Raw genomic sequence first — 11,498 nt, 5'->3', positions numbered from 1 at the left:
CGTGTCCAGTTGTTCGTATGTATGGAATCTGGTTGGAGCTTTTGTTAGCATGGCCATTAGATCTTTCCTATAGCCTATCCAATCAGTCCTTCTTGGGTTTCTTACCCATTTTTCTTCTGATATGTGCTGGAGGGTGAATTGTATCCTGTTATGGTCCGATCCTGTAGGTTCTTTTAAGACCCTCCAATCTCCGACCAGTCTGGACACCTCCTCCGTACCTATCGTGATGTCAATTACCTCTTCCCTTCTGGAATCCCTGAAGGTGGGTGTTGTGCCTCTATTTAGAATTATCAGTCCTGTGCCCATGACGAAGTTGTGTAGGCTTTCCCCTCTCTGATTGATGTTCGTGCTCCCCCACCCAACATGGTGGGAGTTTGCATCACATCCCAGGAGTAGTTCGAGCCCTTTCTCCTCCGCATAGGCCACTAGTCTCCTGATTTCGTCCTGTGGTGGTGGTTCCATGGAGTCATAGGGCATATAGGCTGATCCTATTAGGACCTCTAAGGTCTCTTGCTCTCCTATATTGATTTTAGTTTGGATCACCACCAGGTCCTCGCAGCTAAGCTGTGGCATAAAAGTTACTGTTATTCCTTTTACTGCAATACAGGCTCTTATCTTTCCACTCGTGCTGGCTTTGTATATGATACCGCACCCGCTCAGGCCTTTGATAGCATTGTTCAGGAGCCAAGGCTTCTGTATTAGTGCTATGACTGTCTGCATCTTAGCCAGGCTCCTCGCCAAAGTGGCCGAGGCGCATTTGCTATGATGCAAATTGATTTGCGTGACGAGTACTTTGAGGGTGGCCATTTTTAGGCTGTCTCTTCAGTCTCGGTCACTTTATCCCCACCCCCCTTTCGGTCTTTGCCGAGCACTTTTATCGCGGCCCGCCCTAGCCCGCAGAAGGGTTTAAAATTGAGGGTCTTTAGAACCTCCATCGATCCGTCGTCAATAAGGCAGGCGAAGTGGACGCTCTTGGCATTCCTACTCTCGCTACCCCTAGTGACGACCCAATCGGTGGTCGTCAGACCTTCATTTTGTCTCCTCAAAAATCTGAGTGTTTCATCGGAGGTTATATCCAGTTCCCCTACGCGGATGACCACCCGATGCCTCCCAAGGAGTTCACCAAGTGGCACCACACGCAGGGCAACGTTCCCAATCTTAATATTTGAAGTCTGGCTTGAGAGCCAGTCTTTGGTTGCCTCATTAATACAGGCGAAAATAATCGCGCCATCCCTTTCCCACGACCCAGAAAACGTGGGGGCCGTCGCGTCCTCGGAGAGGATGCGCCCCCTAATCGCCCTCCTAATCTGGGCGGTCTCCTCCGACGCGAGCCTTTTCTCAGGATAGCCGTCCGGAATGACGGCCACCTTCATGAGGCCCTTGGTCGCCTGGGCATAGGACCCCTGATCTAAGATCTTGGGTCTTTTGCCCTGGTGACCACCCGTGGGACTGGGAGTACAATGCTCCGGCCTGGCGCGTTTAACTGCGCCGACCGTGACATCCCCCCCCCCTTGTCCTTAGGGGTGTTGTCAAGCGCTTTAGGAGGTGTTTGGACCGCCCTCTCCCTCTGCAGCTGTTTTTTATATCGGCGTCTGGCGGCACCGCTATATCTAATGCGGGTTTTGGAGTCCTTCAACGGCCCAGCCCCATCTTTTATTTTAGGAGTGACCTTCTGGAGTGCCTCTTTCAGCGATGAAAGAGAGATATTGAAATTCATATTTTTACTTGGTTTCATATGTGTTCCCACGAGTACCACGGTTACGCGATATCACCTGGTCAGAGCCGCGATTGACCGGGGCTTGGCTACATACTCTCGGAGGTCGCCCGGTATCCGAGAGTTCCGTTCGAGACGCAGCTCCCCCTGCGCCACGCAGTCCTCGGCACGGAGACACCTTGACTTGAGGGGTCTCGCTTTGTCGGTCGCACCCAGTTTCGCCCCTGATGAGGCGACCCTGGATGCGGCCTTAAGCCTCACCATCACGCCAAGGTGGAGATCCATTCGGGGGGTCATCGTGAGTTAATTGTCGCATATTTTAATTTCTTCATTAAGTTTACAATAATGTGTCTCACTCCATATCCCAGCAAACACAGAATATAACAGCTATATAATATAGACGTAACATACGTCCATGTTATGTATATGTTATATATCAATTATGTCTGTGTTCGTTGGGTATGTAATAATATTTCGTTCTTATAAACCTTATAAAATAATATTGCTGGCTGTGATAAATTGATCACTGATATATCATTGTTATTCAGTAGTTTTATTATTCGTGCAGATGATAAAACTGAAAAGTGAAAAGCAATACAGTATTACTGGCCAATTTATTACAGCCAATTTATCACTGGTCAATTTATCACGGGAGCGTCCCGACCACGGTACGATTGGACACAACCAACCGATGAAAAGAATTATCTAGTGAATTACTAGGTCGAACCAATCATTACAATCTGTGTCCAATCGTATCGTGGTCAATCGGGTCCCACCCATTTATCACAGCAAATAATATTTTTTTGTAAAGGAAATGGAGGCGTATGTCTCGATTATCGTAGATCTAGAGAAATTAGAATCAGTGCTACCGCAGTAAACACTAACTAACACTAACATTACATCATTATTATAATTTCCCACTCAATAATCTAAGTGTAATATTCCAGTAAGTAAAAGCTCGCAAATCAATGCATTAACAATATTTAGGATATCTTTAAAAATTCTTTAAGCAACGTCTACAAGGCATTTCTTACAAAACTTTCTTAAAGATATCTTAATGACAGCTAATGCGTCGATTCAAGAGCTTCTGCTCACTAAGATAACACATGTTGTACATAACAGTCATATTGTCAAATGCAAAATTATAATATTGATGTAATATTATTGTTAATTGGAGTTTACTGAAATAGAAGTTAACATCAATGCAAAAAAAGAAAAAAAAGAAATTTATATTTCATTCTTTGTATATATATATATATATATATATATATATATATATATATATATTGTATTTGAACTTTTTAAAGCTGTACGACCTGAAATTGATATGGATGTAAACTTAATTTAAACTTTACTTCGTAAAATATTTATAAAATATTATAACTTATTTATATTATAGTTTCTAATATATAATATACTTTATAATATATATTACTTTATAACTAATATATATTACTTCATAATATTATTATAATTCATTTATATTATAACGTTCACATTTTAACTTCATAAAAATTTGACAATATTGTACAAAAGTGCAATAAAACTCAGTACAATCAAACTTCCATATTTACTTTTTATATTTCCATATTTTCCATTTATTTTGTTTTTCATTTCTTGCATCTATTAATACATATCGCATACGAACAAACACATATTTTTTGCTAGAAATATGTATTTACAAGTCAATGTCTATAAAAACTTTAACTTTAAAAAACATTCAAACCAATGTTTTTTATTTTTCCCGATTTAGTTACATGTATTTTACATATTTTCATTATTTTACTTAGAAGCATACCGTTATTCAGTAAACACTGCCTCTTAACAGTAACATTACATCAATATTATAAACTCCCATTTAGCAATATAATTGTTGCACACATGTGTCATATTACATTTATATTGTTGAGTGGGAAATTATAATATTTATGTAATGTTCCTTTTTTACTTAATAATTTCTGGATATTTTGTATAGTTCCCTCTCTGGCTATGTTTCCACCGGGATTCGAATCGGGTCAGAGTCGGGTTAAAGTCTGTTCTTTTTCGCTGCACAGCTTCACTGATGCAATAAGTTGGAGAACGACAAATATGTGTTTGTCTCACTTCAACTTCTTGCACCAGACAACTGTGCAGCGAAAAAGAATAGACTTTAACCCGACTTTGACCCGATTCGAATCCCGATGAAAACACTATGCTCTTAAACATTATTCCTCTTGAATTCATAAAGTACACATCTGTGTTCATATAATGTCACTCTATTGGAATACTCTGGGAAGTTCTAAAGAACTCCAATCATGGTGCATGTAACTTCCTTAATCATTTTTATAGTATTCTTCCACGAGTTCCTAAAGAAGTACAGTTCAGGAAAGGAGAAAGCTTTAGGGACACTTAAAGAATTCATCGTGCTATCAGATGCATCTGATGAAGATGATGAGGATAACTTCCAACCTTCACGTGAACATTATGATGTATAAAGATTTCACATTTTTTTTTAAAACATTGTCGTAGCATATTCATTGACAGATAAAAGAATTTGAAATTTTGCTGTAATAATTTATTGTTTTAAGGTTATATAAATGTTCTTGCATTATATGTTTTGATTACAATAAACTATATTAACATTAATAAAATAGATTTTAAATCTATCTTGTTTTGTCATCAATATACTCTAATGGCATAATTTATTGTAGACTTGTACCTGCACGAGTCATGTAAAAACAATACTTGCAAATAGGTTAAAACAGTGTGACTTTTTACTTTAGGATAATATTTGAAAAATATATCTTTTAATGGTTATATAACTTTAATTCAGAATAAATAAAATTTTATTAGAAAACAATTTCAGATGATTTTATAATCAATAATACAATTTTACAAGATTATTATCTCTGTATTTGTTATGGTATTATTCTGCCTAACCCACTGCTTGCAGTCGTGAGACAGCATTAGGTAACTTTGAGTTGTCATGAATCACATAATAATAGTAGATAGTGATGTCTGAAACTTATTTCTGCTCTAGGGAAATGACTCGGACAGATATTATCGGAAACACCCAATACTTGCAAATAGATTAAAAGAGTGTGACTTTACTTTAGCAAAATATTTGAAAAATATAATACATATTTTAATGGTTATATAACTCTTTAATTAAGAATAAATAAAATTTTATTAGAAAACAACATCAGATGAATTTATAATCAATAATACAATTTTACAAAATTATTATCTCGTATATTTGTCACAGTATTGTTTTGCTTAACCCACTGCTTGTAGTCATGAGACAGCATTAGATACAGGCCATCACTTATTAATGAAAACCAACCAGATTCAGCATTGAAAAAAACTAGAAATAACCGCCAAATTTAAAACAACTAACCAAAAATAACTAACATATTTCATTTATTTCTTTCCAATTCGAATTCGATTCAAAAAGATAAATTAGTAAATACATAAAAAATAATTTCAATAAAAGAATTTTTATTATAAATTTTTATTATATAATTATTATAAATAACATTAAATTATATATTTTTATTATTTTAAAATAATTTTTTAGATCTTATCAAGGTACGCGCAAGATATTGATTGCACAAGATACAAGATACAAGGTATCACAAATGGTTTACAATATCACAAGTATGTACGAAAACCAATTATTAAGTCGTAATCAGACTATAAATTAAGATTGCGATTGGATTGGAGTTTGAGAGAAGCAAAGTTAATTAAATTCGAAGTTGGTTTTCTTCCTTCTTGGTTAAATTCCAATCCAAACTCTAGTCTGATTACGGCTTTATATAAAACTAATAGAAAACAAAAAACGGAACAAACAAATAGAACGCTTTTTTAATAATCTACAAGTTGAAATTTATTTCATCGAACTCCTCAGTGAATGTATCATCATAAGACGCTTTCGTTCTTATTAAATTGAACACATCATTTGGCAATTCATAAGTAAAGCAGTCAGTTTTTAACCTATGTAAACCTGCTCTTATTGCTAATCCCTAACAGCACGCGACGTACTGCGTATCATCCCATTTTCGTACTCATTGTACTGTGATCATCTGTGACGTACTAAGTTGAACGCTAGAACGTCACTTATAGTATCATTCGGTTTTCTTTCGCGCGCGAATGTTTTTAGATTTCACTCGGGGATACGGAAATGATACGTACGCTTTTCTATCGCTTGCGTACATTCTCAGATTTGACTGAAATGATACATACGCATTTGTATCGCGCGCGTATTTCTCAGGTACCGACTCAAGGTACGGAAACCGTACATATACCAACGCCATCTGATACGTCATTCCTGTTTCGATCTTTTTTCGGTAGCCGAGTAGCGTAGGTACCGTCCATTAATGTGGTGACGAGCAGTGACAAGGCAGATCGATTGATCGATCTAATTAATATCAAAGGTAATCATTTTTCTTCCTTAATTTTAATTCCATAAAATATTGATTAAAAGTTAGCGAAACAATTTTTACATATAAATTACATAATATTTCTTAATATTTCGTAGAAATTTTCATACAAATATTCTGATAAAGAGTTTGAGGTTATTCTAGGTTGCAAAGCCGCATAGCATTGGCTTATTGGTTTTAAGTAAGAATGCCATTAGCAGTAAAGGTTCCTAGTGTAAGGTTCTCTGCTATCGCTGGCTCCCATCGACTCCAAGTAGTTGAAAGTGTTGCTCACCGACGGCCGAGAACGCCGCGGAGGCGATGAATCGCAATCGACTAGGTTATTTGTAAGGCATTTGACTAGATTGTTTATAAAAGTCTGTTATAAATAATCTCAATAAAAGAGTATATTATTAATTTGTAAAAGAATTTATATTAATAAAAACGAATTTATAATGAAATAAAAATACCCAATTAATAACCTAACCTTTTTTTTTTTTCTTCTTTTTTTTTTGATAACCCAGGGGAAATACGTTACGCATCCCCCGGGGGCTCGGGTAAGCCTCCGGGGGTATGTGGGACTCCCTCCCCTAGAAAATGGGGGAGGTATACCCACTAAAACCCCTGGGGATGTCCAACACGTGCGCCGTTATTCGAGGGCCCCCCGGTACACTTTCTAGTATTCTTCAGGGGGCCCTCGGCGCCTTTGCGCTTGCGCGCTTCTTCCCGCGCCGGCCTAGTCGGCCGGCGCTTTGTATTCCTAGTTGGCTACGAGGAGGGGACACCTTCCTCCTCGCAGCCCCTCCGTCCGAGCCGGGAGGTTGGGATGGGCCGGGAGCGGGATTGCCCGCCCGCTCCCGACCCCCTCCCTTGTCCCTAACCCTCGGGGGGAGGTTAGATCTGCCCAAGAGTGCGGCTAACCGTTGCCACCTCCCGAGGGGGGAAGTCCGCCAGGGGGGCGCCCCTGGTACTGGGCGGCCCGGGCAGGCGCGCTGATCGCGCCCGCCCACGTGTCCGGGCTTAGGCCGGGACACTAGTTAGGGCCTTTACCGACCCACCTCTTTGCCGGACGGTGCCGCCCCCGAGAGTGGGGGAGTGGTTACCCCTTAGAACCTCCCGCAGGCGAACACCGCCCGGCTTACCCTCATCTGGCCCCGCCAGCTCCCCCCAATTGGTACAGGGGGAGCTGGTGGGCCCTCAATCGCCACCTGCCCCTCCTCGGCCTCAGTACCCGAGGTGGGGGGGCTTCCTCCTCCTCCTCATCATCACTCCCCCGCCCCGACGGGGCAGGAGAAGAGGGGGGAGAGGGGGGTGGTGCGACCTCCACCTCTCCCCTCCTCACGCGTTCGGCGGCCTCCTTCTGCGACATGACGTCGCGACAGAAGGAGGCCACCGCCTCCCATGCTTCCCGGCTCTCGAGCATCTTTGGTATGATGCTCGGGAGCCGGAGATCCTGGCCAACCACTGTGGTGAGGACTCCGCGTTCCTGAGCCCACGCTGGGCACTCCTGCAGCGTGTGCTCCGCAGAGTCCTCACCAGCCGCGCAGTGGTGGCACTGTGCCGTGCGCTCCTTGCCTATTCGACACAGGTATCGACCGAAGCAGCCATGCCCGGTCAACACCTGTGTCATGTGATATGTCAGCCCGCCATGTGCCCTGCCGACCCATTGCAGCAGGCAGGGACGGATGGCCGCGATGGTCCGGATTCCCGGCGTGTTCGGGGCCCCCAGCGATCTTTGCCATCGCCGGAGGGCCCTACGCCGGGCCGAGTCGCGTATCCTCTGCACGTCCCTGGCCGTGACCAGATGGTCGCCCTCTCGCCGACGGAGCTCCGCGACCCTGTTGTACGTTTCGGCGTACAACCGCGCTAGGAGCTCCGCCGGTATCATGCCGGCCAGGGCCGTGACGGCTGCATGCGACACCGTCCTGTACGCCTTGACTAGGCGGGATTAATAACCTAACCTAACCTAACCTGTATATGAGCACGTGCGCCTAGCTGCACATGTGTGTGTGCGTCTATACGTGATGTACTGAACCTTCCCGTTTTTATTTCGTCCTGAGACTGCCGACATCGCTGCGAACGTTCGCACGACATTCGCAGCGAAATTCTATAGTAACTGCTACTCCAGACATAGGGACGTACTCAGAACGTACTCAGTCGATCGCAGTACATATGAGAACATTCTGAGATGATCGCAATATACGCATTGCGATCTACTCAGAACGTCCTCAGAACGTTCCCGTTCTGTTAGGGCTGTTAGTGCTATTCTGGGGCCGTATTCCGTAACCACTTATCGACAATTGTCGGATCGGTAGACGTCATTGCGCAGCTTTTCTATGATATAAAAAAGCTGCGCAACGATGTCTACCAATTCGACAATTGTCGATAAGTGATTACGGAATACGGCCCCTGTAGGTCTACCCAGATGAGTGGGTTTCGATTGACCATGGTACGATTGGACATAGATTGTAATGATTGGTTCGACCTAGTAACTCACTAGATAATTCTTTTCATCGATTGGTTATGTCCAATCATACCGTGGTCAATTGGAACGCTCCCTACCCAGATAGCATAGAGATGAACAGAAGTTCTTATAGAATTCATTTTAAAGAATAGATATAGAATTAGAAAAATGAATACCCGAAGAATTCTTGAAGAATTAACCACAGTAAGTTTGTCTTGAAATATTTCTTAGGACTTCATTATAGCGAATACTTCGCAACTTAATTCCTAGAACACTTTGAAAATTCATGAGGAATTAGGGCTAAAGCAGAGTACGAGACGTAAGCGTCATAATCGTAGACGTAAAGTAAAGCAGAGAAAAACGTAAACGTAAGGCTAAAGCCTATTCTACAATTGCGTGAACGCGGTTGTAAGTAGTTGTAAGTGATTACGATAACCAATCAGAGTAAAGCAATCAATGAATATAACATTCGGATTGGTTGATTCTTACATTCACGACCACGCTTACGCAATTGTAGAATGGGCTTAATAGCCTTTCATGATTTACGTTTACGTTTTCCTCTGTTTTATTTTACGTTTACGACTATGACGCTTATGTCTCGTTTATCTGCTTTAGCCCTTACAAATATTTTGTTTATAGCAATTACTTTTTGCGCTTATATTCAATACATGCCAGTGAGTAATAATTAATTTACATATTTACATATAAATTGTTTATTTTATTGTTATTCGCAGTTATTTATATTTTTTGGAATTAATTATATATTTTTATATAATAGGGCAAAGAGAGGGAATTGGTGTTAAAATAACTTTTGATATATAAAATTTTTACCTGTATCAATAATAAATATACTTTTGCGAAGTATATTTTATCCTTAAGTTTGTATTCATGTTTCTAAAATCCATATATAGTTCTAACAAACTCAATCGCATTTGAAAGCCATATTTGAAAGCCATTTATTTTTGGATTTTAAATTACATATTTGAAAGTGCGTTTTACTTACATTTGAAGCTCAGTTAGAACAGTATATATAACGGGAGCGGTGCACTTGGACACAGCCCATCACAGCACCGTGTGATTAGAGACATTTGTAGGGACAGCGACTTGTGATTGGACTGTGTCCAATTGCCCCGTGTCCAACTGATATACACCCTATATAACAGTATGACAGTTATAACAGTATAGTATCCAGCGAAAAATGATTTGTTAATTAACGTCAAAATTACATCAAATAGACATTGAAATCGTTAAACCGACGTCAATTTGATATCATTTTGAAGTCAATCAACGAATCATTTTTCACTAGATATATAGATGTCACAAAGGTGGTCTTAAATAGCTCAGTGAAAAGAGCGGTTGTCTGGTAAGCGGGAAGACCCGAGATTCGATCCCAGCCGAATCTGATGTTTTTCATCTCATATGGCATTAAAAGTGCACATCTACAGATACACACAAGAGCAGCACCCTCGGCCAAAGTTTCTGATCTTTCTTTCGTGTGGATACAATAAAATTTATTAAATCCGAAGAAATCTTTTTGAGTTGAAATAATTCTATATGTATACTCTAAGAAGTTCTGAGGAACTCCAATGGTACATGTAACTTCCTAAATCATTCTTATAGTATTCTTCCACGAATTCCTAAGGAAGTACAATTCAGGAAAGGAGAAAACTTTAGGAACACTTAAAGAATTCATCGTGTTATCTGGGTATTCTCTAACTTTCTATTCTAACGATAACGTTGTTATCGTTACGTAGCGACGATCTTCGCTTGTGCTAACGACGTTGTAACAAAAAAGCTATTCTGTAACTCAAGTTAGCGATACAGTATCGATACAAAATGTAATACCGGGTGTTTACGACAATTAGAGTTAGAGTTAGTTCCACTAGGGCCGAAAATTATGATAAGCACGACCATCTAGTACTGTTGTAGTTTATGACAACTTCTTCTAACTCAATGGGTGCTTCCGAAATACCCAGAGTTAAGTCGAGTTGAGTTAGTTCCACTATAGTATATGTAACGGATACTATAGTGGAACTAACTCAACTTGACCCAAACCTGGACATTTCGGAAGCACCCAATGTCTTACCATAGGAACAAGTTGGAGTAATGGCTTCTGCACACAGGACGCGGTAATGCTTGCCGCGCGGCGGAAGGTCACGCGACAGCCAATCAATATGTTGTTTTTCCGTAAGAGCTAGAAGGTTATTACGGAAAGCAGCATATTGATTGGCTGTCGCGCGAACTTCCGCCGCACGGCAAGCATTACCGCATTCTGTGTGCAGGAGCCATTAATCGATTTGATTCTTTCCCTAACAAATTTAGGGAAAAAGATTGTTCGTGCTGCTTGCATGTTTCATACTTTTCGCTTTTAAAAAGAGATGGACGCCTAATCAGACACTTGGAAGAAACAATCGAGTTGGTTGTCTCGATTTTGCTTCTTCGAAACATTTCAATATACTTCTGTCTAGTTTTAAATACGAAAAATGCGAAGAGTGCAAACAATACGAATAAGCCTATTTTTAGAGAAAGAATTGAATCGATTCAGAATCGGGCATCTCTAGTAGCAATCATAAATCTTTCACGTAAACTTTATTTTCATTTTTCACTTTTCACTGTAAGTTATTTCACATAAAAAGTGAACAATGAAAATGTGAGAAGCAATATTTATGTAATATAGATTATTAAAATTAAAATGTAATTACAGTATACAATGTAATATATAATACACTAATAAGCATTATACAACTTAAATTTAAAGTTATAATATATTATAATAATATAATATGAGTAAATTTAATAAATGAGACGAACGTTAATCGTGAAAGGTGAATTCTCAAAACGTTAAATATTTTACGTAAACTTTCAGTTTGCTCGTATATGTTCTTCTTTACATGTAAATTGTATAAGTTCCATTAAAATTTGG

The sequence above is a fragment of the Odontomachus brunneus genome, unplaced genomic scaffold, assembly GCF_010583005.1.
Source record: "Odontomachus brunneus isolate Ranch 3 - 2012 unplaced genomic scaffold, Obru_v1 Obru_scaffold_048, whole genome shotgun sequence".
Classification (NCBI taxonomy): domain Eukaryota; kingdom Metazoa; phylum Arthropoda; class Insecta; order Hymenoptera; family Formicidae; genus Odontomachus; species Odontomachus brunneus.
The sequence above is the reverse complement of the archived record's forward strand: the minus strand, read 5'-3'. Positions refer to the sequence as shown.